The sequence below is a fragment of the Salvelinus sp. IW2-2015 genome, linkage group LG4p, assembly GCF_002910315.2.
Source record: "Salvelinus sp. IW2-2015 linkage group LG4p, ASM291031v2, whole genome shotgun sequence".
Classification (NCBI taxonomy): Eukaryota; Metazoa; Chordata; class Actinopteri; order Salmoniformes; family Salmonidae; genus Salvelinus; species Salvelinus sp. IW2-2015.
Genome location: NC_036841.1, coordinates 2,443,234 through 2,466,922, shown reverse-complemented (window position 1 = coordinate 2,466,922; position 23,689 = coordinate 2,443,234). Strand labels below are relative to the sequence as shown.

At 42.7% G+C, this 23,689-nt stretch overlaps 1 long non-coding RNA gene and 1 pseudogene across 1 annotated transcript; both read left to right on the top strand.

Annotated features, from left to right (window-relative positions):
- LOC139023727 (uncharacterized) lies at positions 1 to 7,227 on the top strand. Its single transcript, XR_011474866.1, has 4 exons — positions 1 to 2,023; positions 2,200 to 2,311; positions 2,754 to 2,778; positions 3,369 to 7,227. It is a non-coding gene; the product is annotated as an uncharacterized lncRNA (long non-coding RNA).
- Positions 7,228 to 15,245: 8,018 nt separating this feature from the next.
- LOC111957477 (multidrug and toxin extrusion protein 1-like) lies at positions 15,246 to 23,683 on the top strand (annotated as a pseudogene).
- The last annotated feature ends 6 nt before the right edge of the window (positions 23,684 to 23,689 follow it).

Genomic DNA, 23,689 nt, shown 5'->3' with positions numbered 1-23,689 from the left:
GTCACCTATATTGGATCTTCTGCTGGTATCAGTTGTGTTAACCTACTGCTTGGCTGCTTGGCCCTCTACACATCTTGAACAGCTTCTCCACTCCCAGGACTCAATAGATCATGTCTAATATTCCTCAAGCGTTCACCTAATGCTTGAAACAGCCATACATTCATCCTAATGCGGCCTCTCAAGCTCAAATTACGTCCAAGTTTTTTCAGTGGCAGTGCTATTGAAACAGTATGTTATATTTTGTCAAGCAAAGAGAGAGACACTTTGGTAATTTGTATCATGGTGCAGAAACACTTGCTGCAGAACAGGAGATCAACACACAGACGCCACCACAGTCAAATGCTAGAAGACTCCCTCTCGTCTCCCACTGGGAATAGTAACAGAGGAGATCCTGTTGAAACCTATGGAGGAATGTTCTAGCCCAAGCAATACACCACCAGGAGATGTTCCAGACAGTGTGTTCATTGACCTGCTGTGTTGACAGGTGGCAGAGCTACACCGACAGACTCCTGCAATTATCCTTTATAGAAATAGGACAGACATCTTGTCCCTCTCTATGGTCTGTGTCCCCAGGAGCGCTGTGGGCCTCTGGCTGCTTCACACTGGGGACATTAACCTTATGTTCCTCAGCCCGGCTGACCTGACCTAACCCCACTCCAGCCTCAGCCCTATAGCCATCCATCCATCTCTCCCTCTCTCATTCAGTCAGTCAGTGAGGCAGAACACGGCTTCAGACAGCAGCCTGGTAGGGGGTCCATGACCACTGAACCGACGACAGAGTGGACAGCCGAACGTTTCTCTGTCTTTCCACTATCTAAGTACTACAGTATACCGCGGTGCTTGGTGTTCTGTAGTTCTGAATCCTAAAGGATGTGTTGTATCTCAGCACACTCGCTGCAGGCTGTGACAATGTCTGTGGAATGCTGAATCCCGCTGGCTCAGATACGATAGCGGGATTTGCTTGCTGTTGTTGTGATCTTATATCTAACCGCAGATGTTGAACTACGTGCTTTACTCCGTCTCTGTCAGGATCCTGGGCATGTATGGATGGACTGAGTATGATGTGCTTTGTAAAGCTGTTTGAGGGAATGGTTGTACTGAATTGACCGAAATTCTTTACAGGGTTGTGATGAGATAGAGTCAGACATCCGAGTAGTCATGACGACCTCACATGAGGAATGATGAAACAACTGATTGAATGGTGTTATTGTCAGAAGTCTAAAACATGGAACTGACACTTAGACGTGAATATGTTCTATTAACGGTATATCTTGCAATAGATCCTAACTTTCTTGTCAGGTGAAATAACATCATTCAGAATGTTCTAGCTACCATCCATTTTAGGAAAGCTACATCTTGAACTGTAAGGGTCGTCGCTGGGACTAATGAAGGGGTGTGTCTATTGATATGAGATACCATGTCATCATATCTACTGTACTATGGTGGGTTAGGAAAAGATCTGACCACTCTGTGCAACTCACATATTTTTCTATAATGAAATACTGTGTACAGAAATATTTTAAAAGTGTGTTTTTTTAACATGGTTGTTTGACGTGACTGATAGTTACTTTTGCCTTAAATTGTATTTTGTTGTTGTGTAGAATTATGAAAATTACATTATTATCCTAATTGCTTGACCAAAGTAGGAGTTTGACATTCATGAGAAAGTGCGTGGTATCTACTTGGTATTTTGTCTTGTATACATTTGAAGTATATTCTGAAAGGGAGTCATGCGTCATGCATGCACTGTGAGTGTGTGTTATTGTGTGTGTGTACGTTTCTTTATATTCAAGTATTAAGTATTTATGGTGTAAATACCTGTAGCTCCAATATGCTCCTGAGCACGACAAGTAAAGACCATGTATTCTGGAGGGAGAAGTCAAAGGTTGTTCAGTGTTGCCTGCTCTTAAAGGCAGGAGTAGTAGTGTGCTCTTAAAGGCAGGAGTAGTAGTGTGTTCTTAAAGGCAGGAGTAGTAGTGTGCTCTTAAAGGCAAGGAAGTAGTAGTGTGCTCTTAAAGGCAGAGTGTAAGTTTCCTTAAGGCAGTAAGTAGTGTGTCTCTTAAAGGCAGGAGTAGTAGTGGTGCCTCTTAAAGGCAGGAGTAGTAGTGTGCCTCTGAAGGCAGGAGTAGTAGTGTGCTCTGAAAGGCAGGAGTAGTAGTGTGTTCTTAAGGCAGGAGTAGTAGTGTGCTCTAAAGGCAGAGTAGTAGTGTGTTCTTAAAGGCAGGAGTAGTAGTGTGCTCTTAAAGGCAGGAGTAGTAGTGTGCTCTTAAAGGCAGGAGTAGTAGTGTGTTCTTAAAGGCAGGAGTAGTAGGTGCTCTTAAGGCAGGAGTAGTAGTGTGTTCTTAAAGGCAGGAGTAGTAGTGTGCTCTTAAAGGCAGGAGTAGTAGTGTGTTCTTAAAGGCAGGAGTAGTAGTGTGTTCTAAAGGCAGGAGTAGTAGTGTGTCTTAAAGGCAGGAGTAGTAGTGTGTTCTTAAAGGCAGGAGTAGTAGGTGTGCTCTTAAAGGCAGGAGTAGTAGTGTGTTCTTAAAGCAGGAGTAGTAGTGTGTTCTTAAAGGCAGGAGTAGTAGTTGTGCTCTTAAAGGCAGGAGTAGTAGTGTGTTCTTAAAGGCAGGAGTAGTAGTGTGTTCTTAAAGGCAGGAGTATTTAGTGTGCTCTAAAGGCAGGAGTAGTAGTGTGTTCTTAAAGGCAGGAGTAGTAGTGTGTTTCTTAAAAGGCAGGAGTAGTAGTGTGTTCTTTAAAGGCAGGAGTAGTAGTGTGCTCTTAAAGGCAGGAGTAGTAGTGGTGTTTTTAACAGGCAGGAGTAAGTAAGTGGTCTCTGTAAAAGCAGGAGTAGTAGTGTGTTCTTTAAAGGCAGCGAGTAGTATGGTTCTTTAACAGGCAGGAGTAGTAGTGTGCTCTTAAAGGCAGGAGTAAGTAGTTGTTCTTAAGGCAGGAGTAGTAGTGTGTTCTTAAAGGCAGGAGTAGTAGTGTGCTCTTAAAAGGCCAGGAGTAGGTAGTGGTGTTTTAAAGGCAGGAGTAGTAGTGTGTTTTCTTAAAGGCAAGGAGTATGGTGTTCAAGAGTAGTGTGTGCTTCTTAAAAGGACCAGGAGTAGTAGTGTGTTCTTAAGGCAGGAGTAGTAAAGTGTGTTTAAAGCATAGTAGTGGTGCTCTAAGAGGGGATCTAAGGCAGGTAGTAGTGTGTTCTTTAAGAGGAGTAGCTAAAGGAGATAGTAGTGTGTTCTTAAAGCCAGGAAGTAGTTGTGGTCTCTTAAAGGCAGGAGTAGTAGTTTTTAGGAGATAGTAGTGTGCTCTTAAAGGCAGGAGTAAGTAGTGTGCCTTCTTAAGGCAAGGAGTCGTACTGTTTGTTTCTTTAAGGCAGGAAGTAGTAGTGTTGTTCTTAAAGGCAGGAGTAGTAGTGTGTTCTTAAAGGCAGGAGTAGTAGTGTGCTCTTAAAGGCAGGAGTAGTAGTGTGCTCTCATATGGGTCAGATTTAACACGAGTGTCTCACCAAGAATTGCACTGGCAAGGTTTTTATAACTGTTGAGAAAGAGCAAGAGCTTTAGAGTTGTCTCAGGGTTAAGCTTCAAACCCCATTGACTGGAGAAGAATCCTCTCTGTTGGCAGGAAATCAGAAGCATAGAGAGAGTGAGAGAGAGTGAGAGAGAGTCCGTTATTTGCTTTCCTCTTTTATTGAACCACATAGAGTAACACACCTTTGGGCCGGTACCTAAGCTTACTAAACTAATGACAGAACAGTAGCTATATTTAAAACATACAAAGTGTCTGTATCCCCATCCCTATAATAATGTCAATAACATACCAGCAACAATGTCCTGGTCTGAGGGTGAATACTGTTGATAGGATGATATACAGTTGGATTTGTGATTTGTATCTTGATCATGACAATGTCATCTGATCGTGGCGATGTCTGAACTTATCATTCCCATCAATATAATGTGTTGTACACTGTATGGTACTCACTGTATTTTCAACGACACTACCATTGAGTGTTGTACAGTACGCCATTTACAGTAATTCTGATTTCAGCTGGCCTGTTTCCTATAAAATGTGGTGGGAAGGACAAAAAAATTGTCATTCAATATTTTACATAATTTATGTGAATTAAGTGATATTTGTTTATTTATTGTCATGCTATTCTATCTTGAGGAAAAATGTATGGTCAGAGTTACACTGCTGCAGAAATCAAATTGAACATTTTGTACAGTTTTAATGTAGTGGAAACATTTGTTTATATGATATAGTTTCCTCTCATTGTGTTAATGGACTTCAACCATCTCTCACTATCCTGTCAGTAATAAAAAAAAAGAGCACAGACAAACGCTCAATTTGGTCCAACGTTCCTTGATAAACGTCCCATCGTTCTAATGACTCCATCAAGCCCATAATCACACAGCTTTGTGCAGACCTCTTCTTAATATTTATGCTAATCCACAGCTATTTGGAAAGCTTTACCAGATTGTCAAACTGGTACATTGTCAAACTTAACCCTGAAATTGAACCCCTCGCAGTCTTATTTTGACTTCCTGTGTCCTTATCCTTGTTGTTATGAATCTCATTTGTCTTTGATATATTCATGGATATATTTATGGGGAGAAAAGTTAGTTCACAGGAAGTCTGTAGAAAGTATTGCCTACTTTTTGACACCATTTGTCATACTGCCAAGCCCATCTGGGTCGATCAATATCTGGAATGAAAGCAGTATCCCTATAAGACTCATGTACTCATTGTCACTGGTAATTTCAAAGTCAAACGAACATTTACCTCTCCATCAAATACACTCTGAGGCAAAACACAAGCTTTCTAGACTTGATAGTATAGGGATTATGATCACTGCAACTCTATTTATCTTCCTCCACAGTTACCAGGCCTACAGTATGTAGTAACTATTGTTCTTCTGAATAGTTTATTAGAGTTCCACCATTACCTCTATTCTAGCCACATAAAGAATTCCCTTAATTGTAAAGGCTTTTTGAAACCTGGCAGGGTTGTTCCTTTGGGCTATGATAGGAGTCGTGACTTCCATCTCATTCAGTTTGAGTAATTGCACTTGATTTCTTTGGCTGCAAAGCTATTCCCTTAAATGGTCGACAACACAGCAGAGGGCCATCATGCCATGCAATCACTTTGAAATATGTCTCACACAGCGGGAGAGAGGGGACTGGAAAGACAACAACGCACTCGACACACACACACGTCTCAGCACATACAGTACCAGTAGTACCACGTACTCATTCCAGGGTTTTTCTTTATTTGTATTATTTTCTACATTGTAGAATAATAGTGAAGATATCAAAACTGTGAAATAACACATTTGGAATCATGTAGTAACCAAGAAAGTGTTAAACAAATCAAATATATTTTATATTTGAGATTCTTCAAACTAGCCTCCACCCAAAAACAGAAATACCTTATTTACATTGGTATTCAGACTCGAAATTGAGCTCAGGTGCAACATGTTCCATTGATCATCCTTGAGATGTTTCTACAACTTGATTGGAGTCCACCTGTGGTAAATTCAATTGATTGGACATGATTTGGAAAGGCACACACCTGTCTATATAAGGTCCCACAGTTGACAGTGCATGTCAGAGCAAAAACCAAGCCATGAGGTCGAAGGAATGGTCTGTAGAGCTCCGAGACAGGATTTTGTCGAGGCACAGATCTGCAGAAGGGTACCAGAACATTTCTGCAGCATTGAAGGTTCCCAAGAACCCAGTCGCCTCCATCATTCTTAAATGGAAGAAGTTTGGAACCACCAAGACTCTTCCAAGAGCTGGCCGCCCGGCCAAACTGAGCAATCGGGGTAGAAGGGCCTTGGTCTGGGAGGTGACCAAGAACACGATGGTCACTCTGACAGAGCTCTAGATTTCCTCTGTGGAGATGGGAGAACCTTCCAGAAGGACAACCATCTCTGCAGCACTCCACCAATCAGGCCTTTATGGTAGAGTGGCCAGATGGAAGCTACTCAGTAAAAGGCACATGACAGCGCACTTGAGTTTGCCAAAAGGAACTTAAAGGACTCTCAAACCATGAGAAACAAGATTCTCTGGTCTGATGAAACCAAGATTAAACTCTTTGGCCTGAATGTCAAGCATCACTTCAGGAGGAAACCTGGCACCATACCTACGGTGAAGCATGGTGGTGGCAGCATCATGCTGTAGGGATGTTTTTCAGGGACTGGGAGACTAGTCGGGATCGAGGGAAAGATAAACGGAACAAAGTACAGAGAGATCTGTGATGAGAACCTGCTCCAGAGCGCTCAGGACCACAGACTGGGTCAAAGGTTCACCTTCTAACAGGACAACGACCCTAAACACACAGCCAAGACAATCTCCGAATGTCCTTGAGTGGCCCTGCCAGAGCCCGAACTTGAACCTGATCTAACATCTCTGGAGAAAATAGCTGTGAAGCGACACTCCCCATCCAACCTTTCAGAGCTTGAGAGGATCTGAAAAAAAGAATTGGAGATACTCCCCAAATACAGGTGTGCTAAGCTTGTAGCGTCATACCCAATAACACTCGAGGCTGTAATCACTGCTAAAGGTGTTTCAACAAAGTGCTGAGTAGAAAGGGTCTGAATACATATGTAAATGTGATATTTTAGTAGTTTTTTTTATTAAACATTTGTTTTAAATAATTCAAACCTGTTGTTGCTTTGTCATTATGGGGAATTGTGTGTAGATTGATGAGGGAAAAAACTATTGAATCAATTTCAGAATAATGCTGTAACCTAACAAAATTTGGAAGAAGTCAAGGCATCTGAATACTTTCTGAAGGCACTGTATAGGTGACCTTTGTAACATGTTAGGTAATCCATGTACTTGATAGAAAGTGATCTCAAGACCACTATGGAGTCCCACTGAAAGTGGTTGTTATGATTTGTAGAATGTGGCCTGAAATAGCCCCTAGCAGCGCAGCACTTCAGTGCTCATAAAGACTGAGGAAATATGCGACTGCGTGTCTTGGTTGTGAAACAGAAGTATAAGGCCGCCAAACAGGGGAGTAGAGAACTCAGAAGGCATGCAGCAGCAGATCATGTTTTGTTCGTTGTGAGTTACGCAAATATAATTGACTAGTACATCAAAATTCTTATTCACAGGACACATACTGTACGTCTACTTGCACAGCAGTAACGTTCCAGCTCATACTTTTCCAGAATTATCTCGCGCCAAAAGAACTCTCTACTAAAACTCTCTATGGCAGGTAGTTTCAGAGCGTGCAACCACGTGCCAGTGCTGAATCACTGGGATTGTTATTCCTGGACACAAATCCAAAGCTTAATTTGTCCTGTGATCTTGCCGGTGAATTCTGGATGCCACAGCAGGGAGGAAATGCTTTAAACTCTGCCTAGATAAACAGCCCGGTGAATGAGAGAGATATAGATATAGATAGATAGATTCCTCTGAGGGCCAGCCAGTCTCTCTCACACACACTCCGCTGAAGCACATTACCCCAATGATGAAGGCCATACAGATAAAGTTTCCCCTGACAATCCAGCGTGGGACACACATACTGCTGTGCTTTCTTTACAGAGGCTACTATTAGTTTCCAAAAATGTAGAAGGGAAATAAACTTTGGAAATAAATTCTTTAGATTACTTCATGTATTCATTATATAGTGGTTTCCATCAGAATACTTTTAAAAAATGTTCTCTTTTGAAAATATGATTAATTCTGTCGCTGTTATCTATTTAAACTCAGAGGACAAAAAATGAATTGCCTTAAAATGGATTTAAATAAATGCCCTTTAGAAAAAAGGTCATGCACCCAAGCCACGAAAGGTCACGCACCTGAGCCTATCATTTCTCAGACGATTCCCATACTGGCTACGTCTTTGGATTTGACTGCCAGCTTGCATGGTCTCATCTGATCTGATTTCGTCAATATTTAACTGGCTTTAGTGGTTTTATTCCCCTGGATCTCAAAAGAAGAGCTGCAGGACGAGCCCTTGTTTCTGCACTTCGCATGCTGGCCATCAATATGGAACTTTATGGAATCACATTCATGAGAGTGTAGATGAGTCATTAGCATTTATCTGCCAGGATCCAGGCATGGTAAGACCTGGCAAGGTGACAAGCTTTCAATAAGCAAAGAATATAATAGAAAATAAGTTCCTTCAGTCACTTATTCATTTTATAATTGACCAGAAATCAAATAATTGTTAGACTTCGGTTCTTTATTACTTAGGTCAAATATATGATGTTTCTTATCGGCAGGATGTTAGACAAAAGAAAACAATTAGATTAGTTACAACATTTCCGTAACTGTGTAGGTACCGTTGAAGAACATATCTCTTACTTCCAGCACTGTGAAAGACATAAACGTATATCTTTTTTTACCTGTTAAGTTTACAGAGAACACTAGTTACAGGGGAGAGGAGGGGGGATGAATGAGCCAATTGGAAGCTGGGGATGATTAGGTGGCCAGATTGGCAATTTAGCCAGGACACCGGGGTTAACACCCCTACTCTAATGATAAGTGCCATGGGATTTTTAGTGATCACAGAGAGTCAAAACACCTGTTTAATGTCCCATCCAAAAGGCAGCACCCTACACAGGGCAATGTCCCCAATCACTGCTCAGGGGCATTGGGAAAAATGTTTTAGACCAGAGAAAAGAGTGCCTCCTATTGGCCCTTCTACAGCACTTCCAGCAGCATCTGGTCTCCCATCCAGGGACCAACCCTGCTTTGCATCAGAAACAAACCAGCAGTGGGTTACAGGGCGGAATGCTGCAGGCTGAAAAGGTATGGTATTTGAATGTGTTCTGCACATGAAAACACTAGATTAACTTTTAACTTTGGGTCCGGCACTTCCCGCTGCGTTGTCTATTATTTCCAAGGCAATGTATAGAACGTTACAATACAACAAGCAGACAGTCATTTCACAAGCTCTCTCAGAAAAGCACATGTTGTCCTGTCTGTTTGTTCTGATAGAAATGATGGTACTAATGTCATAGTATCCCAGACTTGAACTATGTTTATGAAGGTATTAACATGATCTTCTTTCGAACTGTAAAACTTATAGACTATCATTTATTGCATCTACAACAACCAGACAGACTATAATTTCACAAGCTACCTCTCTCAGAAAATGACCTATTGTTCAGGTGATAGAAATGACAATAATCTGAGTTTAACCCAGACTTGAACTGTATGTTTACCACAGTATAATAGCACCATTCAGTTCTCTCTGATCTCTCCATGACAGCTCTAACCTTCCATAGTGAGCCGGAAGAACTTGGTGGTGTCTCCATACTCTGTGGTTGTTGCCATGCAGTTGAAAAGTCCTGGGTGGAGGTCCCTTAGGGCCTTGGTGATGGTGACTTTGGCTTCTGCCCCACCGCCGACCAGCTCTAGGTCCTCCCATCCAGCAGCCACGACACCGTCACAGGGGGTTTGGCGTAGATGGGACAGGACAGCACCATGTCACTGAACTGCTCCACTGTCACATTGTCTGTACCTGACAGATCTGTGAGGACAGCAGGAGAAGAGGAACAGGAGGAGGAGAGGAATAGAGGGATCAGGAGGAGGAGAGGAATATTATATTATGATAGGGATCAATAGGGCTTTCCAACTTAATTGAGTGTGTGCTAAGGCATAAATAGATGTATCATGCTATGAATTCTATTGTAAATGTACACTACCGTTCAAAGGTTTGGGGTCACTTATAAATGTCCTTGTTTTGAAAGAAAAGCACATTTTTGTCCTTTAAAATAACATCAAATTGATCAGAAATACAGTGTAGACATTGTTAATGTTGTAAGTGGCTATTGTAGCTGGAAATTAGATTTTTTTAAATAGATTTTTAATGGAATATCTACATAGGCGTACAGAGGCCCATTATCAGCAACCATCACTCCTGTGTTCCATTGACACGTTGTGTTAGCTAATCCAAGTTCATCATTTTAAAAGGCTAATTGATCACCAGAAAACCCTTTTGCAATTATGTTAGCACAGCTGAAAACTGTGGTACTGATTAAAGAAGCAATAAAACTGGCCTTCTTTAGACTAGTTGAGTGTCTGGAGCATCAGCATTTGTGGGTTCGATTACAGGCTCAAAAGGGCCAGAAACAAAGACTTTCTTCTGAAACACGTCAGTCTATTCTTGTTCTGAGAAATGAAGGCTATTCCATGCGAGAAATTGCCAAGAAACTGAAGATCTCGTACAAAGCTGTGTACTACTCCCTTCACAGAACAACGCAAACGGTCTCTAACCAGAATAGAAAGAGGAGTGGAAGGCCACGGTGCACAACTGAGCAAGAGGACAAGTACATTTTTGAGAAACAGACGTCTCACAAGTCCTCAACTGGCAGCTTCATTAAATAGTACCGCAAAACATCAGTCTCAACGTCAGCAGTGAAGAGGTAACTATGGGATGCTGGCCTTCTAGGCAGAGTTCCTCTGTCTCTGTGTTCTTTTGCCCATCTTAATCTTTTCTTATTATTGACCAGTCTGAGATATGGCTTTTCTTTGCAACTCTGCCTAGAAAGCCAGCATCCTGGAGTCACCTCTTCACCGTTGACGTTGAGACTGGTGTTTTAGAACACGAGTGAGTACAATTGAGAAAGCACTCATGCTTAATTCCCTCATATTCTGATCCATGCTTCCTAAGAATGAGGACTGAGAATGAGGACTCGGAGTATGATAGATGTCTGTCCATCATTTACATTTTACATTTACATTTAAGTCATTTAGCAGACGCTCTTATCCAGAGCGACTTACAAATTGGTGCATTCACCTTATGATATCCAGTGGAACAACCACTTTACAATAGTGCATCTAACTCTTTTAAGGGGGGGGGGATTAGAAGGATTACTTTATCCTATCCTAGGTATTCCTTAAAGAGGTGGGGTTTCAGGTGTCTCCGGAAGGTGGTGATTGACTCCGCTGACCTGGCGTCGTGAGGGAGTTTGTTCCACCATTGGGGTGCCAGAGCAGCGAACAGTTTTGACTGGGCTGAGCGGGAACTGTACTTCCTCAGAGGTAGGGAGGCGAGCAGGCCAGAGGTGGATGAACGCAGTGCCCTTGTTTGGGTGTAGGGCCTGATCAGAGCCTGAAGGTACGGAGGTGCCGTTCCCCTCACAGCTCCGTAGGCAAGCACCATGGTCTTGTAGCGGATGCGAGCTTCAACTGGAAGCCAGTGGAGAGAGCGGAGGAGCGGGGTGACGTGAGAGAACTTGGGAAGGTTGAACACCAGACGGGCTGCGGCGTTCTGGATGAGTTGTAGGGGTTTAATGGCACAGGCAGGGAGGCCAGCCAACAGCGAGTTGCAGTAATCCAGACGGGAGATGACAAGTGCCTGGATTAGGACCTGCGCCGCTTCCTGTGTGAGGCAGGGTCGTACTCTGCGAATGTTGTAGAGCATGAACCTACAGGAACGGGTCACCGCCTTGATGTTAGTTGAGAACGACAGGGTGTTGTCCAGGATCACGCCAAGGTTCTTAGCACTCTGGGAGGAGGACACAATGGAGTTGTCAACCGTGATGGCGAGATCATGGAACGGGCAGTCCTTCCCCGGGAGGAAGAGCAGCTCCGTCTTGCCGAGGTTCAGCTTGAGGTGGTGATCCGTCATCCACACTGATATGTCTGCCAGACATGCGATTCGCCACCTGGTTATCAGAGGGGGGAAAGGAGAAGATTAATTGTGTGTCGTCTGCATAGCAATGATAGGAGAGACCATGTGAGGATATGACAGAGCCAAGTGACTTGGTGTATAGCGAGAATAGGAGAGGGCCTAGAACAGAGCCCTGGGGGACACCAGTGGTGAGAGCACGTGGTGCGGAGACAGATTCTCGCCACGCCACCTGGTAGGAGCGACCTGTCAGGTAGGACGCAATCCAAGCGTGGGCCGCGCCGGAGATGCCCAACTCGGAGAGGGTGGAGAGGAGGATCTGATCAGTACTCACAGTGGACAATCAGCATCACAGAGGCTTTGACGCTGGGATCTCTCTTTAGCTGGCAGGTGAAGGTGACCTGGTGGTCGGCCTGGGACACGTCCTGTACACACAGACTGCTGACATTCACCCTGTTCCCCTCGCCTAGGTTAACCTGAAGAGGGCACAAGCCCAAACGTATGCATATGGTTTAATAACACGTTGCTACTATGAGTTAAAGAAAATAAACACAAAGATGAAATAGCTTTTTTTTTCATGTGTTAGATTTCTTGTTCCAAGCACCCTTACTACTTGTTTACAGAAGAAGATTTAGAGTTGAGAATGTTCCCTTCCTTTACTGAGACTAACCTGCAGCTCTTAGACCACACATAGCATGTTAAACCTGGAGCCTGACACGTGGTTCATAACAACTGGACCATTGTCATTTAGTTCTATTACTAGTGAGGATTAGGGTAAATTTATAGGACTATTGTTTAACACTTATTGTACACTTTTTTCCACCTTCTAATATTTAATGGATTGAACTTGAATATGACAACTTTCAGGATGAATCAAACAACTGTTTTTAATTCATCAATATATTTTGTGAGTAAAGGCTCTCCAAGACTGTTTTTTTTATGATTCATACATACTTTCCCAACTCAGAAATGTACCTAAATAATCTACAGGATCAGAGAGTTTTTAAATCTACCATTTGGTGCTGAAACTGAGAGGAATATGCATATATTTACATGGCTTTCTTTAATTGATACCTATATTCTGAACCAGTTCTCCATGTGTATTCTAGTTTGCCGACAAATTTCAAATTACAGATACACCATATTTAAAGGGATGGCTTAAGATAAATGTACTGAAAACCCAAATGAATGAAAACTCTACGAGAAAATCTGTTGGCTAACAAGTGGGAGGATTTTCAGCGGTTGAATTAAATGTATTCAGTGTGTGCAAGGGAACCACGCCTGCAAAGCTATTACCATAGCCATGGGAAAATCTGAATTAAACACATATGAATAAAAATAATCATATTTGAAAATATATTTTTTCTCACAAAAGTAGTGCACAGGGCCTTTACTAGTCCTGTATTAGTGGACCGATGTAGCAGGGGCTAAAAATTATAATTCTGCACCCCCCTGTGAGAAGATCGCAGCACCCCCACCCCCAAAAATCTTCCCGTGGCTATGCCTGTTATTTATCTGTATAAGTTAAGTCTGAATACCAACTACATTTCCTAAGTCAGAATCGGGCCCTTACAGTACATCCAAGACAAGAGAACATATAATTTGTTATGGTACTATTATAAAAACAACAGACATGATTACTGTACATGGGTGTTTTTAATGTACTGTACTTACAGTAGCTTTTTATTTCTGTTTGTCATTTATATCATCTGAATATGACATGCTGTATAATTTATGGAAAATACTATAATTTGGTTGGGTGACTCGTGTTGGCTTTCCTCCAAGGCTTTTATTCTTCTGTTCTATTTTGTTTGTGTTTCCTGTTTAACTCGGTTTACTGCATACACAACTCAGACATGAAACATACCCATCTATAACAGGGTAAATACATTTTACACCAAGCACTGGTACTCAATGTACTGGAAAAACATTGTCTTAGTGCTGAAAGGGGATAGTTTCCTTGGTGGAGAGGTAGATATCAGTAGTGTTTTTTGGAAGGAAGGAGGGTTGTTTTTTATTGACCTGCTGCTAGTTGACACAAACAGCCCAGGAAGAGAAGCGGGGGAAGGGCTCTTACCAGGGGGTTTATTTTCATCCTGGCGGCTGAGACCTAGAGGAGGAAGCCAGGGGACAATAATATGTCATAGCTGCAGTGCCTGTGGTCAAGTGGTAACACTGCCAGCTCTTAGCATATCAGCTGTATAATGACCATGGAGACCCGAGGGTTTGATTCCCACGCTGCATCCAATCTTCCCACTGTGTCTCCTCTTCACATATCTCTGTTCCTGTGTTTCTAAGCTGTCCAAACAAGAGAGAGAGAGAGAGAGAGAGAGGCGAGGAGAGCAGGGTTATGAAGTGCCATCATCAGTCCAGGAGATTGTGAACTACATGATAACAGATGGGCATCAGAGGGGAAACAACAAGATGACAAGTGACACAGCACATTATGTTTGATGTGGCCTGATGGATTTAGTCAGGCTTGGTCCAGAGACTGACACAGTACACTCTCCCCATAGGAGAAACCTTTGAAGAACCCCTTTTGGTTGCAGGTAGAACCATTTTGGCTTTCACGTAGAAGGGTTCTACATGGTACCCAAAATGGTTCTACCTGGAACCAAAAAGGGTTCTCCTATCAGGGACAGCTGAAGAACCCTTTTGGAACCTTTTGATAACTGTTGAGATTTTAGACAGCTTTCATCCCTCCAGGTATTTACAGCCCTGTTGCCCCCTCCAGTGCTGAGAGAGTGGGAGTGCAGTTAGATATTACATCTCCCTGTCACTGTCATCAGTTCTCTCTACCTGATAGGTGTCTTCATAGTTTGTGGGTGTGTCTACTGGTTTTGGTTTGTAATTCTCCTCCATAAACAAACTTCAGACAACAGTCACGTTTCCATAAAGTGTTTATGAGAATATGCGGATATATTCCATCCATAAGATATATTTTTCCCATTTGCATTACCGTCTGCTATCGCAATGTTACAGATGGCCAGGTAAATGAAGCAGGCTGGATCTTCTATTGCTTTATGCCAGTGTACTGACCGGGTGATCTTTGCTGCTCTGACAAGGGAGATTGTCAGACTCTTTAACATTTGATGCTACATCCTTCACAATGATAGACACACATCTAGTTGAATAGTTTGAACTTGACTTTGCAGTTGAGGTGGATTGCTTGGTCAGAAGCTAAGATTGTTGTCATAAAAATATTATCAACGATCACTGTATGCTCTTAATCACCTATCTCATTTCTTTTCACATTGAGGAAAGAGGATGATGATAAGGTTAATTGCATGTATGTAAATCATTATGTTTCTCTCTGTTGGCACTCCCCATCCATTTGATACAAACAAAGCATAAATACCCAACAAGTATTAGTCATTCAGTTAAAAGACCTGCAATAGAAATACTGGTGTTTATTGGTCTGTATCTCTTCCAGCTTGGTCCTTGTTGAATGCCAAGAGTGTGCAAAGCTGTCATCAAGGCAAATAAAAATAAAGAAAAACCCTTGAATAAGTAGATGTGTCCAAACCTTTGACTGGTACTGTATTTTGGGTTGAACGTGTTGTTCTGTTAATCTGAGTCCTTCTATTATGCAATGACAAGGCACTTGAGATGCTTCACGCTTGTATTTAATATGTAAGCCTTTTGGGATGTTGAAACTTTGCGTTGGTGACCTGCTGACCAGAGCAGTGCTTACACAGCTGCAGAGGAGCTGTCTGGCTGACAGTGACAGGGGAGTTACAGCACAATCCCAACAGTAACACTATTGAGGACTGAGAGGGGACACACACAGACACAGAGGCTGGGATGGAAGACTCTGGGCCGACACTGGCATCTGGGCCCACTTCTAATTCTAATTTACCTATAATGGAGGAGTCTAGTGACAAACTGTTCTGCTGCCGCTGGGTAAGACACAGAATCCCCCTGGCACACAGAGAGGAGTTCTACCACATTCTCCGCATGACTGGACCCTTGGTAAGGACTGGCACTGCCCACCTAGCCTGTTGTGTGTTATTGTGTGTTTCCCAAATGGCACCATATACTCCCTATATAGAACACTACTTTTGACCAGGTAGTGCATTATAAAGGGAATATAGGGTGCTATTTGGGACACAACTATTGTGTGGCCCTGTTTGGAGTGGATAGCTCCAAACAGGCTACAGGATGTACTGTGCAGTGCATACTAATGGCACTATGATTTATTCAAAGTACACTCCGAGGGACACTAAAGCCCATCAGAACTAGTGTTTCAAGTATATTTCTCTTGATTGACTTAGAAGTAATGTCTCTCCCACTGGGCAGAGACGTCAGTTCAGCGTCTAGTTTGGATTTACATTTGGTTGAGTTGTCAACTATTGTGAATTCAACGTGAAATCAACAAAACATTTCACCATGTCATTGGATTTAGGTTCAAAGTGAGGTGAAATGTCTTTACGTTGATGACTTTTAGCAAATCCAATGAGTTTTCAACGTTGATTCACCATCATCACATAGATTCTTGGGTTTTTGCCCAGTGGGGTGTTTGTTATTGTTTATGAGTGTTTTCTTCCTCTAGCTGCTGTCTCGAATCCTAAACTACCTGCTTCCGTTTGTCATCACTATGTTCTGTGGTCGCCTGGGGAATGCAGTGTTAGCTGGCTATGGCCTGGCCTGCGCGGTGAGTCAATCCTCTGGCTATGTTGTGTACTCTGCTGGGATCTATCAGCTGAGATAAGAAAATGTCTCCTCTGTATGTGGTTGGAGAGGAAAGGAGGGAGAATGGAAAGAAATATTACAACATCACCTCAGGTCCCTACAGATTCTGGCATTCCTTTGAAGAACCACAAGGAAGGGGATAGTAATAATCAATAATCAATTATCATAAAAAACCATCAACATACTGTAAGAATGTGAATCTTAATGTAATCGTGTGCTGTAAATGTGTTTGATGGTCTTCTTCAGACTATTAATGTTACGACTGCAGCAACAGGAGGTGGACTTGCCTTAGCATGTGACACTTTGGTATCTCAGGTATGTACATGTATATGAAACATGCAGTAGTTGAAGTATACGTTCCTGTTGAAATATATGCAACTGTCACAGTCTGTGACCCTAACGATAATGTCTTATGTTCTTCACTACTGTGGGGGTGTGTGTTGTGTGTGTGTGTGTGTGTGTGTGTGTGTGTTGTGTGGTGTGTGTGTGCTGGTCGTGTGTGTGTGTGTGTGTGTGTGTGTGTGTGTGTGTGTGTGGTGTGTGTGTGTGTGGTGTGTGTGTGTGTGTGTGTGTTGTGTGTCGTATGTGTGTGTGTTGTCTGGTCTGTGTGTGTGTTGTGTGTGTGTCTGTGGGTCTGAGCAGACATTTGGTGGTAAGAACCTGCAGCGTGTGGGGGTATTCTCCAGAGGAGTGTGTTGATCCTGCTGCTCTTCTGTCTCCCCTGCTGGGCCATGCTCCTCAAACACCCAGTCTATCCTGCTGCTCTGGGCCAGGAGCTTGAAGTGGCCAGGTAACACCTACAGTGTCAAAATTCAAAACATAAAGTCAATGCTATTTCAAAAAAAAATATTTCACCTTTAATTAACCAGGTAGGCCAGTTGAGAACAAGTTTTCATTTTCAAACTGCGACCTGGCCAAGATAAATCAAGCAGTTCGACACAAACAACAACACAGAGTTACACATGGGATAAAGAAAACGTACAGTCATTAACACCATAAAAAAAATCTATATACAGGTGAGTGCAAATGTAGTAAATTAGGGAAGCAAGGCAAAAATAGGCCATAGTGGCGGAATAATTACAATTTAGCAATAAACACTGGCGTGATAGATGTTGCAGAAGATGAATGTGCAAGTAGAGATACTGGGGAGCAAAGGAGGGAAAAAATAAACATAATGGGGATAAGGTAGTTGGGTGGGCTATTACAGATGTGCTGTTACAGGTGGAATGATCGTAAGCTGCTCTGACAGTCTGGTGCTTAAAGTTAGTGAGGGGAAATACAATACTGCAGCTTCAGTGATTTTTGCAATTGTTTCCAGTCATTGGCAGCAGAGAACTGGAAGGAAAGGCGGCCAAACGAGGAGTATTGCTTGGGGATGACCAGTGAAATATACCTGCTGGAGCGCGTGCTACGGGTGGGTGTTGCTATGGTGACCAGTGAGCTGAGATAAGACGGGGCTTTACCTAGCAAAGACTTATAGATGACCTGGAGCCAGTGGTTTTGGCGACGAATATGTAGCGAGGGCCAGCCAACGAGAGCATACAGGTCGCAGTGGTGGGTAGTATATGGGGCTTTGGTGACAAATGGCACTGTGATAGACTACATCCAATTCTCTGAGTAAAGTGTTGGAGGCTATTTTGTAAATTACATCGCCGAAGTCAAGGATCGGTAGGATAGTCAGTTTTACGAGGGTATGTTAGGCAGCATGAGTGAAGGATGCTTTGTTGCGAAATAGGAAGCCGATTCTAGATTTAATTTTGGATTGGAGATGCTTAATGTGAGTCTGGAAGGAGAGTTTACAGTCTAACTAGACACCTAGGTATTTGTAGTTGTCCACATATTCTAAGTCAGAACCGTCCAGAGTACTGATGCTGGATGGGCGGGCAGGTGCGGGCAGTGATCGGTTGAAGAGCATACATTTAGTTTTACTAGCATTTCAGAGCAGTTGGAGGCCACGGAAGGAGAGTTGTATGGCATTGAAGCTCGTCTGGAGGTTTGTTAACACAGTGTCCAAAGAAGGGCCAGATGTATACAGAATGGTGTCGTCTGCGTAGAGATAGATCAGAGAATCACCAGCAGCAAGAGCGACATCATTGATGTATACAGAGAAAAGAGTCGGCCCGAGAAATGATCACGTACATATCTGTCGCAAACACATATTTTGCAGATGTTATTGCAGATGCAGGGAAATTATTATGGATTTTGCTCCAACAGTGCAGTAATACCTAACAATATAAAGCAATACACACAAATTCAACCAAATTAAAAGAAAGCAATTAAGAAATATCAGAACAAGCAATGTCAGAGTCCAGAATATAAATATATATGTATATGCTGGCGTGTATAGATAGTATTGATAGTATATGAATAGAGAAGGTGTGCACAGCAGTATTTATATAGGATGAGCATTGACTAGAATACACTATATACATATGAAGTGGGTAAAGCAGTAATGTACAGTACCAGTCAAAAGTTTATACATTTGAAGGTCAGTAATGGTCAGTCATGAAGGTCAGTCAATGTGGAAAATTTCTAGAACTTTGAAAGTTTCTTCAAGTACAGTCGCAAAACCCATCAAGCGCTATGATGAAACTGTCTCACGAGGACCGCCGTAGGAAAGGAAGACCCAGAGTTACCTCTGCTGCAGAGGATAAGTTCATTAGAGTTACCAGCCTCAGAAATTGCAGCCCAAACGAATGCTTCACAGAATTCAAGTAACAGACACATCTCAACATCAACTGTTCAGAGGAGACTGCATGAATCAGGCCTTCATGGTCGATTTACTGCAAAGAAACCATTTCTAAGGGACACCAATAATAAGAAGAGACTTGCTTGGGCCAAAAAACACAAGCAATTGAGATTAGACCGGTGGAAATCTGTTTTGGACTGAGTCCAAATTTGAGATTTTTGGTTCCAACCACTGTATCTTTGGGAGACGCAGAGTAGCTGAATGGATTATCTCTGTATGCATGGTTCCCACCGTGAAACATGGAGGAGGAGGGGTGATGGTGTGGGGGTGCATTGCTGGTGACACTGTCAGTGATTTATTTAGAATTCAAGCCACACTTAACCAGCATGGTTACCACAGCATTCTACAGCGATATACCATCCCATCTTGTTTGTGCTTATTGGGACTAACATTTGTTTTTCAATAGGAAAATGTCCCAAAACACACTTCTAGGCTATGTAAGGGCTATTTGACCAAGAAGGAGAGTGATGGAGTACTGCATCAGATGACCTGGCCCCCACAATCACCCGACCTCAACCCAATTGAGATAGTTTGGGATGAATTGGAACGAGGAGTGAAGGAAAAGCAGTGCTCAGCATATGTGGGAACTCCTTCAAGACTGTTGGAAAAGCAAAAGCTGTCTTTTTTTAACCTTTCTTTAACTAGGCAAGTCAGTTAAGAACAAATTGTTATTTACAATGACGGCTTACCCCGGCCAAACCCTAACGACAATGGGCCAATTGTGCGCCACTCTATGGGACTCCAAATCACAGCCAGTTGTGATACAGCCTGGAATTGAAACAGGATCTGTAGTGACACCTCTAGCACTGAGATGCAGTGCCTTAGACCGCTGCACCACTCAGGAACCCCAGTCATCAAGGCAAAGGGTGGCTACTTTGAAGAATCTCAAATATAAAATATATTTTGATATGTTTAACACTTGTTGTTCCTGATCAGGTCACATGGTCAGGAAAAATATGAGGCCCTACTCACACTGTATGACTCAGACCAGAGCAAAGCACAGATACAGCCGATGCACGGCGCCGTGCCTCTGATGCTGGGTAAAGATATGTGCTTGTTTGTATGCTAGTTGGGGAGACCATAACTCTTCATTCTCTTAGCTGCAGTAACACCATTTCTGGCTGCTCTCAGCATCAAATGTGGCAACCTGCAATTCCACAAACACTCCATTCAGTGGAAACGCCGGCAATGTTTTCACAGCCAATTGACTTACTCAATGAGATGTACAGCTTGCTGTTCGTTTCTAGACGCAATCAACATTTTGACTCTGCTGCCTGAATAGGGGATTTTTATGGACAACATAATGGTAAATGGATAGAGTGTAGCAGTATGTGGTGTGTATAGGGTCAATACATGGAAGCACGTGTAGTAATTTAGTGTGATTTAACAGTGAATATATGCTCTGTATTTTAGGATAGCACAGCTGTATGTCATCGCCTACCTACCTGCAGTGCCGGTGAGTTGTCTATTTTATCAAACACCCACTTGTTTAGAGTGTCTTCAATTTAGTCTGTTTTCAACTCGCCGGCTCCATTAACCTATCCTTATTAGATGAATAGTACATTTAGTGTTTTCTCATTAAATTGCATTAAACATCCTCTCGTCCCTGTCTTTGTAATTTACTCTGTATCTCTTTATTTCAGGCTATTTTCCTGCATCAACTTCAGGCTTCTTATCTCCAAAACCAGGTACACTGACCGTGCAGCTGGGCTACACATGACTTGTTTTGTTTCTCACACCTCATCGCATCCATAGAAATAAGAATGAATAGAATGGCCTTGGAAGCTCTTACCCTGGCAATTGACTAGTAAATTCATAGGTACACTCGCAACGGCTGCCCCGGTATTGTAATGCAATAATTTTCATGTTATTTTGGAATGTTCTATCAAGTGATGCTGGATTACCATGGTAATGTAGCATGTTCATTCAAATGATGCTAACTGATGTGGCTCATGTTTTTTTTTTGTAAAATCAGTTGAGTTGACTCAACAAATCACAGCACAGATTGAAGGGTACACTTCCTGATTTTACTTCCTGGCATGGGTACACTCAAAATGGCTGCCAGTCCACCCATTATGCCATCAATGACTTATATGGAGACGCCCTTTCTATTCATTGTTATTTCTATGATGGCATCCTCATCCCAGTCTCTTGTATATCATCTGGGTTAAGGAGTAAGACAATCATAGGTGTGAATCTGATGTTTATAATCATATCAACGAGTGTGTTTCTGTGCTCAGGGGATAATACTGCCTCAGATGTACACAGCAGCAGCGGCCAACATCGCCAACGTGGTGACAAACTATATCCTGCTCTACTGGATGGACCTGGGAGTTGTGTAGGTGTGCTCACACAATACACATTGATAACAGTGCTATATTCTTAACAGTCACTAACATAGTCAGAGTATCAAGTATGTACCAGTAAGTATGCAATGCTCATTATCATTTCATGGAGTGTGTTTTTGTTTCTTTGTTTGTGTGTGTTTGTTTTCTAGAGGGTCGGCAGCAGCTAATACGCTTTCCCAACTCTACATATGTTCCTTCTTATTTGCTTACATTTGTTGGAAGAAGCTACATGTGAAAACATGGGGAGGTAATAGAACGTCCACATCTCTGTGATTGTGCCTGATGAATGTGACCCACTGAAATCGACTGGTTTGTGTTGGGATGAACAGGCCATTGTCTCTCCCTACAGGCTGGACCACAGAAGCGCTGCAGGAGTGGGGCTCTTATATGAAACTAGCCATCCCCAGTACACTGATGCTGTGTTTCGAATGGTGGATCTATGAGCTTGGGGGGTTCCTTGCAGGTACATTTCAGCTCTTAAGGTTAACACCAATGAACCAATGAACAGTCACATTCAAAAGGCCAAAACAACCATATTTATGTAACATCCACCTCTGCATTCTTCCCCCTCTCTCTTTCCTTCTCTCTTTCTCAGGCATGCTGAGTGAAGTGGACCTGGCTGCTCAACACGTAGTCATAATGCTGGCTTTCATCAACTACATGGTACTGTGTACAGAACTCCTTACACACCCACCCTAACAGTCTTATCATGGAAACCAAACAAAACCCAATGCCCTGGCTATCCAGTCCAAATAAGTTGAAAAATAACTCAAAATTGTAGGCTACAGGTCAAAGTAAAATTTGAGGAGAAAACACACATTAACTTTGTTTGAGGCATGGTTAGACTAAGACAGCAAGCTGTTTAAGAGGCGTCTAGATAACGTGTTGTGTTGTGCTGGTAAAGTTCCCCCTGGGGATCCAGGCTGCAGCATGTGTTCGTGTGGGGAACGCCCTGGGGGCCGGAGACACAGCTGGGGCCATCCTCACCAGCAAGGTGTCCCTCGCCCTCTCAGGTCAGTCACACACTTCCCCCAGCTCATATGGCCCTTATTTAAACCATCTATGGTGATCTATGGTGAACTAAATTGACAATAATTACTTTGACAAACTAGTAGTTATTTTGCAGTAGTGCTTGGTCTTTTTCCTCTGTCCCATGCTCTAGGTTCAATGGCAGTAATTCAGGGAATCATGCTGATCTCTACTAAAACAGTAATCGGCTTCATGTTTACTTCTGATGCGTAAGTAGAGTGTACGTATATTCAACATCATGATTCAAGTCAAGACAGTCCCAAATTGGAACCTGACCATTTCAATAACCATGCTCTCTTTCCTTTTCAGGCAGATCATAGATCTGGTCTCTCAACTTCTCAACGTGTACTGTGTTCTTCAGTTCTTTGATGGGCTAGTGGTAAGTGCACTCAAGTGGTTTGTAACCATTGAAAAAGTAATAACATTTTATACAATAATACTGCTACAATAAGAACTCATTAATATACAGTGGAATAAGAGAGATAGTCTGTGTAATTTTCCGGGACCCAGGAACATTGGTTGAATGAGTGATAAGACATGAAACCTGGTGAAAGCCAGCCAACAGTGTTTGTCTCTCTCTGTTAACACCCACTAATCTGAGATTTGTCTGTCTGTCCCAGTGTGTGTGTATGGGAATCATCCTGGGCACGGGCCAACAGAAGATAGCAGCGATGGCTAATCTCATCACCTACTACTGCGTGGGCCTTCCACTGGGCATCTCTTTGATGTTTGCTGCTGGCCTCAGGGTTGTAGGTATGTACTCAGTTCTGAATTTTATGAAAACCAAACACAATTTTAGACATCCTTTTCATGACCAGAGGTCTTTGGTCATTCTTACTGCCTTGCTATATACTTGCAACAGAAGTATGGTTATGATCATATTCAGAAATGTGGTACAAAAACATTCAGAAAAATAGTTTGCTCTCACTAGCAATTAAGAATCATGAATAGCAGGGCTATTCTGTATTGAAGATGACACAATGTTCTCTGTCCTTGGTCAAAGCTCCTCTCCTCTCCTCTACACAGGGTTCTGGTTAGGCCTGTTAATCTGTGTAATTCTACAGTCCAGCTTCTTCATCACTGTCATCTTCAGGCTCGACTGGAAGAAAATGACAGAGAAGGTACGTCACCAGTGGCTTTTCACTTCCTTATCTGGAACATACAGGGACTCAGGTTGATTGAGAGACTGACAGCCCATACCTCTGTCTTTATGGTTACTGTGAAGCATAGTAGTGGCCTGGGGCGGCCTCTATCTTTATGGTTACTGTGAAGCATAGTAGTGGCCTGGGGCGGCCTCTAT